This window comes from Neofelis nebulosa, chromosome 7, assembly GCF_028018385.1.
Source record: "Neofelis nebulosa isolate mNeoNeb1 chromosome 7, mNeoNeb1.pri, whole genome shotgun sequence".
NCBI classification, from domain to species: domain Eukaryota; kingdom Metazoa; phylum Chordata; class Mammalia; order Carnivora; family Felidae; genus Neofelis; species Neofelis nebulosa.
The window spans coordinates 149,062,858-149,071,811 of record NC_080788.1 but is presented as its reverse complement, the minus strand read 5'-3'; the positions used below and the strand labels follow the sequence as shown (position 1 = coordinate 149,071,811).

General features: G+C 45.8%; 1 pseudogene; it reads left to right on the top strand.

Annotated features, from left to right (window-relative positions):
- The first annotated feature begins 3,426 nt into the window (after positions 1 to 3,426).
- On the top strand, positions 3,427 to 8,954 carry LOC131517881 (immunoglobulin heavy variable 3-74-like; annotated as a pseudogene).

Here is an 8,954-nt window from a genome sequence, read left to right as displayed (position 1 = left end):
CCATCCTGGAAGTGGGGCTGCATACAATGAGTCCCACATCTCGGTGGCACCTGCAGGGGCTTGGCATCAACAGCAAACAGCTTGGGGTCACTGACATTCTGTCCCTCTGGAAAAGAGTCCTCTGAACAGGAGCTGGGCACCGGGAACCCTGTGTATTGGCTACAACAATCTGGTGTGGGGGTTGCAGCCAGACTCAGTGGCACACGCCTATAGTCCCAGGTACTTGCACTGGATTCTCCATTTGCTGAGGTGGGGTGGGGAAGGAAAGGAACATACCTTAGCTCAAAATTCTAGCTGTTCCTTTTGTCAGTATAGTTTTTGGAATAAATGATTCCTAGTGGGCTGTATGCCAACAAGGCCATTTGTAGACACTTAACATACATTGATTTTTTTATTCAAATGCAAGTTAGTTAACATGCAATGCAATATTAGGTTCATGTGTAACATATGGTGATTCAAAATTCCCTTACAACACCCAGTGCTCATTATGAGTGCACCCCTTCATCCCCATCATCTACTTCCCCAAACCCTCCATTCACCTTCCCTCTGGTAACCATCAGTTTGTTCTCTATACTTAAGAGTATAATTGGTGTGCTTACATGCTCCATGGGTTAAAGCCATGACTCTTGATTTGGGCACATGTCTTGAACTCATGGTTCCTGAGATCGAGCCACACATTGGTTCCTGTACTGACACCACAGAAAATGCTTGGGATTCTCCTTCCCTCTTCCTCTGCCCCTCCTCCCATTTTCTCTCAGAAAAAAAACATTGTTAAAATGTTTACACTACCCAAAGCAATCTAGACATTCAATGCAAGTAATTCAAAGCAAATATCCCTCTCAACTAATCCCAGAATTTTTCACAGAGCTAGAACCAATAATTCTGAACTTATGCTGGTTGAGGCCCCTGGGTGGCTCAGTTGGTTAAGCGTCTGACTTCGGCTCAGGTCATGATCTCACAGTCCGTGAGTTCGAGCTCCACATTGGGCTCTGTGCTGACAGCTCAGAGCCTGGAGTCTGCTTCAGATTCTGTGTCTCCCTCTCTCTCTGCCCCTCCCATGCTCATGCTCTCTCTCTCTCAAAAATAAATAAAAACATTTCAAAAATAAAATTATCATGGAACCACAAAAGACCCTGAATCCGCAAAGCAATCATGAAAAAGAAAAAAACTGGAGGCATCACAATTCTGGATTTCAAGCTATATTACAATGCTATAGTCAGCAAGACAGTATAGTACCTGCATAAAAATACACACATAGATTAACGTAACAGATTGTAAAACCCAGAAACCGACCCATAACTATATGGTCAACTAATCTTCGACAAAGCAAGAAAGAGTATCAAATGGTGAAATGAGAGTCCCTTCAACAAGTGGTGTTGAGAAAACTGGACAGCAACATGGAATTGTAATGAAACTGGACCACTTTGTACAATACACACAAAAATAAATTCAAAATGGATGAAAGACCTAAATGTGAGACAGGAAACCATAAAAATCCTAGAGGAGGACACAGGTACCAACGTCTTTGACCTTGACCAGAGCAACTTCTTACTAAACATTGTCCCCAGAGGCATGGGAAACAACAGCAAAAATGAACTATTGGGATCTCATCAAGATAAACAGGTTCTACACAGCAAGGAAATAATCAACAAAACTAAAGGCAACTGACAAATGGGGGAAGATATTTGAAAATGACATATCAGATAAAGAGTTAGTATTCAAAATATATAAAGAACTTATCAAACTCAACAACAACAACAAAAATCCATCATGGATAAAGAAGATGTGGTATATCAATACAATGGAGTATGACTCGGCAATCAAAATGAATGAAATCTTGCCATTTGCAACTATGTGGATGGAACGGGAGGGTATCATGCTAAGTGAAATGAGTCAGTCAGAGAAAGACAAAATCATATGACTTTACTCATATAAGGTCTTTAAGAGACAAAACAGATGAACATAAGGGAAGGAAAACAAAAATCATATAAAACAGGTAGGGGGACAAAACAGAAGAGACTCAAATACGGAGAACAAATTGAAGGTTGCTGGAGAGGTTGTGGGAGCAGGAATGGGCTAAATGGGTAAGGGGCACTAAGGAATCAACTCCTGAAATCATTGTTGCACTATTTGCTAACTAATTTGGATATAAATTTTAAAAAATAAAAAAAAACAAACATGTTAATGAAAGAAAAAAAAGGAGAAGAAAATTACCTCCAGATGATCATGTCCACTATGAAAGCCGACATCTGATAGCATATTGAACAGAAAAATACGAAAACCATTCCTTCTACATCAAGATCAGACAATGATGATCACCCCCAACATAAGTATTCAACATGATAACGTGAAGAATAAACATGCTGCCTCAAACCATATCAACGTGTCACATTGCTGATTTGGATGAAAGTCACGTGAGAAACAGCCAGTCCAAGGACACTCAGACCATCCTTTGTCCCTTGACAGCACGAAATAAATCTCCCCTGGGAAAACTCCCTTACCTGTTCCAGGAGGGAAGAACTATCCTTAGCACCAGAATAAGGAACACAGGGACAAGAAGGCTGTGAAAACAAACCTAGTTACTTGTTGACTAATTAAATACCCCCAAACCCACACCTTTGCCTTAACTCTTGCCAAATCGAATGTTTTGTTGTCTGAAAGTCACAAGTGCCACCTGCTTTGTACATTCTCTGGGCGTCATATCATTAGGAAGGCCATGCACTTGCAAAATGAAATTTATCCTCCCCTTGAGATCAGTCTTATGGCAATTGAATCCTTACACCAGGTGAAACCCCAGAAGAAGGGAAAAGCATTCTTCTCCTACAACTGAAAGAATTACTCAAACTTTGGCAATAAAAAGAAATAAAAGACATTTAAAACAGTGAGAAGGAAGAAAAATTGCCTGTTTGCAGATGACATGATCTTAAACATAACAAAAGCCTAGAGATACCACAAAAAATATTAGAACCAGTTTTTAAAAATGAGGACAAGTGCAGGATACATAATGAACAAAAATAAATAAATAAAAAATAAACCACACGTGATTCTACACACCAGCGTGGAAATATATGCAAAACAAATAACAAAATTGTAGAAATGAAAATTTCACAGAAAAAAGTATTTGGGATTAATATCAAAAAGGATGTAAAATAATTGTAGAGCGAAAATGACCAATGTTGATGAAAGACATGTAAAACTGCACACGTGCCTGCAAATATACCTGTGCTCACCAATTAAAATTATTCATAATTTCACAGCACCATCCACACAAACTAATGTAGAAATGCGTCCCCAACCCTGTCGTTCACTTTTACAGAATCAAATCTAAGTCTGAATCTTGATATATATGTCAGAGGACATGCAAATAGTGCCCTCTCTGTAGCCCTCTGTAGTGCCCTCTGCAGCCTGCAGCTGGGAGAGGAGCCCCAGCCCCAGGAGTCCCAGGTGTTCCCATTCTGTGATCAGCACAGAACACACACACCTCACCATGGAGTTTGTGCTTGGCTGGATTTTCCTCGTTGCTCTTTTGAAAGGTAAGTCATGGTGAATTAGAGACACTGAGTATGTGAGTGGGCATGAGTGAGAACCAGTGGATGTGTGACAGTTTCCTGACCAAGATGTCTGGTGTCTGCAGGTGTCCAGTGTGACGTGCAGTTGGTGGAGTCTGGACGAGATCTGGTGCAGCCTGTGGGGTCCCTGAGACTCACCTGTGTGGCCTCTGGATTCACCTTCAGTAGCTATCCAATGAGCTGGGTTCGCCAGGCTCCACGAAAGGGGCTGCAGTGGGTCTGACGGATTGATACTGATGGAAGTGGCACATATTTTGCAGATTCCATGAAGGGCCGATTCACCATCTCCAGAGACAATGCCAAGGACACGCTATATCTGCAGATGAACAGCCTCAAGAACGAGGACACGGCCACATATTACTGTGCAAGAGACAAAGAGAGGGGACCCCAATGGAAGCCCAGACACAAACCTCCCTGCAGGAGGGGATCAGCCAAACCAGGGGGGCACACACAATGCACAATTCTAGTTTGTGTTTCCAGAGGCAGGTGCAGATGGAGGTTATAGGCAGGTTTCCTGTCAGGGTCAGGGGCTTCCTCTCCACATAGCAGTTTCCCCAGGGAGGCTCTCTGGACACAGGACTCTGTGCTTACCAATTAACTGTCTAAATTAGATACTTGTTGTCATAGGAAAACTACACTAACGTGCACAAAAGACACAGTTCTTTGCATTGCTTACTCCTGTCCCTCAATATGAGTGAATTGCAGATATCCTGAAGCACAACAGCTGAACATTTACAGGAGTCCCAGATGCATTCCCAGTGCAGCCAGGACCACAGGATCCCACAGCTCCTCCTTATCCTCACCCAGCCATTGTCCCAATAAAACAACATGACACTTCCCACCTGGCTGTTGCTACGCAGGACTTTAAATGAGCTACAGCTTTATTCAATTCCTCTAAAGAAGAGATAATTCATCTCCATTTATTAGGATTCTCCCGAGGCACAGGGCCCAAAGCACATTGGTTTACATGATTGAATACATTGATAAACCCCACCTACCACTCTCACATGCTGGAGACCCAGGAAAACCAGAGGTGTAATTCTCATCTAATTCTGAACTACTCTCTAGTCTCACAACGTGGAAAGCTGATGATGTAACTCTCAGAACAAGGGCCAGAGGAGACCACTGTTCCAGTTCAAACAAGCACATGGGAAGTAAAAATGAGGGAATTCTTCCTCCCTCTGCATCAGATTTTCTTCAGAACCTTAACAGAGTGGGTGATGCCGAGGCAGACAGAAACCATGGATAGAAATGCCAGTGTCTTCTGGAATAGTTAACAGACATCCACAGAAACAGTGGGGAAACTGGGCACCCATGACGCAGTCAAGATGACACATAAAGGTAATCAAGACAAGTCAACCTTCTGTAAATGTGCAGTTCAAAGACTGAAGGTTTAGAAGTCCATGCCATCACTGGCGTGGAGTCTGGTGGGCGTAGCAGTGCTCCAGGGGAGAAGCAGCCCCGTGGCCCACAGGGAGTGCTACAGTTTGAGGATCCCTGAGTCACATCGGATGAGACAGTTACCTTCTTGGAGTGCATTTTCATGGGGCAGGAGAGCTGACAGGCACCGTTGCACTGCCCTGGTCATTAGCATAGGAGCCTCTGCTGAGAGCAGCTAAATGGACGCTGTTTCTTGTTGTTCTTCACCATGAACTACAAGCCCTAGTGTTCATGCAACTGCCCTTCTGGGATAACCAGCTCCAACCACAGTATAGCGAGATGCTCTCCCAGAGGATCAGTGAGATCACTGTCATACTGAGTTCATACAATTTGGTGTATTCAAACCCAGCTAGAGCTCCTGAGATAAAACATAAGAGCCCTGAGATGCCAGGAGGGCCAATGGTTTCGACACAGACAGGATGAAAGCAGGGTTGTGGGGTGTCCTTGGCGTACCCTGATGACTTCCATAGGCAAGATGGAACCCCATGCACTGAAGAGGGATGCTGCTATCATGGGAACTGCACTGACCGCACTATGCGCTGCCAAGAAATCTTTGCAAAATTCTGGAAAGGTGAAGATGTCTGCTATGCCATAAATCAAAAAAGCAGCCGATATGGACACTGCACAAGACCCTGCGGAATTCAACGCTGAACCCTGTTCCCACACAGACGTGCCGTGTGGAAGGCTGCAGTGTAGGATTGTCACACATCTCCCTCAGCTGCAAGAGAATGTTGGATTCAATCCGTCTGAGATATCAGGGTTCTGGTGTTTGCGGCTGAATTCACATAGTAGCACAGGAACAACCGAGATTGGTCATGTGAGAACTGGTACCCCCTATGCTTCTGGAAAGCTCTGTCAGGACACCTACTGCACTGGCAGTGTGGCTCAGCTGAATTATGACTGTATCCCGGAGAAATGCAGTCACAGAGGGATATGCGACAATAACAGGAACTGCCATTGCCACATAAGCTGGGATCCTCCATGGTGCACTGGACGAGGTACTGGTGGGAGCACAGGCAGTGCACCCCTCCAACAAGAATGCGGCCAGTGAGGCAAACTCATGAATCCCTGTTATATCTCAGAGTGGTTTTTGGTCCCATTTAAGCCATAATAGCTGCATTCCTTGTGGTGTCGCCACAAATGTCAAATTATCAACCCCGAGAAAGTTAAGGGACTGATTGTTGCTGACGACAATCCATAATTACCCTCCTCACTGCTGAACAACTATAGACAATCCAACTGGCACATGTGTGAAAATACAGTAATGAGGCTGCAGAGCTGACATCCACGTTTCGGGGGTCTGCAGGAGACACAGGGGTCCACAGGCACATCACGGCTCTGACACACATCTCTCATGGCTCACTGACCAGAACGCTGAAATAAAACTTAAACACTGCATGCTTGCGGCCTCTACGTATATATCTAAGCTTCCAAGAGCCCAAACTGAGCCCGAGATTATGTGCAGAGGACCTGAGTCAGCATCTGGGTCTTGAACTGAGGTATATGCTTCCAGAATTAAGAGACATTCACACAAGCTCTTTCAGGGACAAATTCATGAGTTGTCTCCAAAACTGTGCTCTTGCACACTTAACATTTTCTCATTCTCCAGGTAATCTGTCTTCCCCCAGTCCCTATGTGGGTTCAGGATAATGGAGGGCTACCACCCACCCACACTGCCTGTTCCACACTGGGGTGTCTGTGGGCTGTGAGGGAAGGGGACTGGCATTAGGTTCCACCTAGCACAAGCTGTGCCTCCATGGAGACAAAATTTCCAAATGTGGGAGACTGAGACTGTGAGACTGAATGGAGCACCCAATGAAATGAATCAGAAAGGCAGGCCTTTCTGATGAAAGGTGCCTATGGATGATCTGGCATCCAGTTGGAGCCCGATGAATGTGAATCCCTGCTCTCTTTCTCTTGCCTACTTTTCAGTGAGTTTAACCTTAGATAAGGATCTGCCTAGGATTCCCACTGGTTTTCTGAGAGCCTTCTCGAATAACCACACAGAGGTGAGCTTGTGAAAAGTTAGGGAATTCAGCCCCATGCATTCTCAAGTAATCAGGTACTTGCTACCCTGTTTTCTGTGCCCTGATCACTGGGACTGTGGGAAGGAGGCCTGCCCTTCCCAAGGTCCTTGTGTACCCTTGCTTCTGGGCCCTGTGAGTCAGAAATCCTGCGCCTCCATTTCCTTTGTTGGGGGTGCACGGAAACCCCACCTTGAGTCAGGAGGGCCCCATGCATCTCATGTATCCAAAGCCAGAGCTCAGATGCCTAGGGAGCTGCCTATCCACCCCCTGAGCAATGGTTCTTCCCTATTCCTTCAGCAGGATACAGTCTACATGTTCTTAATTTTGTACAACAGCTGGGGTCCCCAACACATTTGTCCCCAGGGATGGGATTGGGGGCCTAGGTGGTGCCCTCCAACAATGTGTTAGCACTGAAAATGGCTCACTCGTTTCCTACCCCCACATCTCAGCTGCTCTGGGAAGGAGCTGGAGCTTGCCGGTGGTCTGTAGCTTTGCTTTGGGCTGATGCCAGGTGTTGCCAGAAACCCCTACCCTAAGTTACCAGTGCCATAAAAGGTCAGACTCCCTGCAGAGACCAACAATCAGGCACCATCCTGGGGTTCCAGAGGTGTGGATTTCCTACTCATCTCCAAGTGAGATATTGCTGGACACCGAAGACCATATGCCTAGATTAGTGTCGAAGAAGACGCCAGCTGCTGGGTCCACTGTGTTGCAGCCAGTACCCTGGTGTTGTGTTTGCTTAGCCATGCCTACCTAGTGACAGAGGCAACTCTACCAGGAGCATCATGTCTCCCTGGGCGGAGGACACAGCCAAGGCAACCTCCCCCTACTGGCTGTCTTCGCCACTGCTGTTGACAATGGCTCCCTATTTGACAGGTGTTGATGGGGACACTGCAGCATGGGAGGCCTAATCACACGTGTCTGGGAAGAGTTAACTTCTATCCCAGGTCTTCACTACACCAACATATCCACGGACCAGTGTGAAAGAGAGAAATGGTGACAGGCACTACACCATCATGAAAATGCAAGGTTTCCTGGAATCATTTGTCCAAAGGGAGGGAGACAAGGATATTGATTGGCTCTAGTGGGTCTTCACAATTGGCTCCAAGCTGTTGCTTTAAGCGCTTGACATACTACAGCTGTCTGGATTGGTCCAAGTGCCCCAGATTCATAAATCACTGAAAAGCTCAAGGTATCAACGGCCTGTTTACTTAGAGACAACCTACGGAGCTTCCAGTCTTTTCACTGTATCAAAAGGCTCTGACAATCACCCCAAGGCTCATGGAAAGAGACACACACCAAGGAAAAAGGGGAAGGCTCTGAGGAAGAGGCTCCCTAGGGTCCCGGAGTCCACAGAGGTAGGAAGAAAGAAGCTCTGATTCTCCGGACTTGGATTTTTATGGCACGACAGCACAGGCCCACTGGGAGAGGTCAAGGCCAGGTGATGCAATCCAACTCTAAGATAGAATGGGGACAATTCAATGGGTGTGGGATTTGGGGTTTGTTTTGTTTTGTTTTGTTTTGTTTTGTTTCCCTTATGTCATGTGCCCATGAGCCCTTGTCCATTTCCACCTGGAGGAGAGGCACTTGACAACAGAACCTAAGGAGTTCTTCTTGAAGGTCCACTCTGATCTTAAGCCTTGTGCCAATACAATTCATGGAAATACCAGGTGTAGCGTAGCAGGCATTAGCATGCATGCCATAGTCAGATGTGAAAAGGAGAATTTTCAAGAAGCCCAAGACTTCTTTGCTGCAAATGGTGATGGGATCACCACCTCCATAGATAGGAGCCCACAGGAGGGTCCCAGCAGGGCCCCTTTCAAGGGGTGGAACTTCAACCCAGATCTCTTGCTCTAGAGATGATGCCCACACTTCTCTTTATGCACAGCTCTGAGAAGAGGGGTCCCTAGTGACTTAA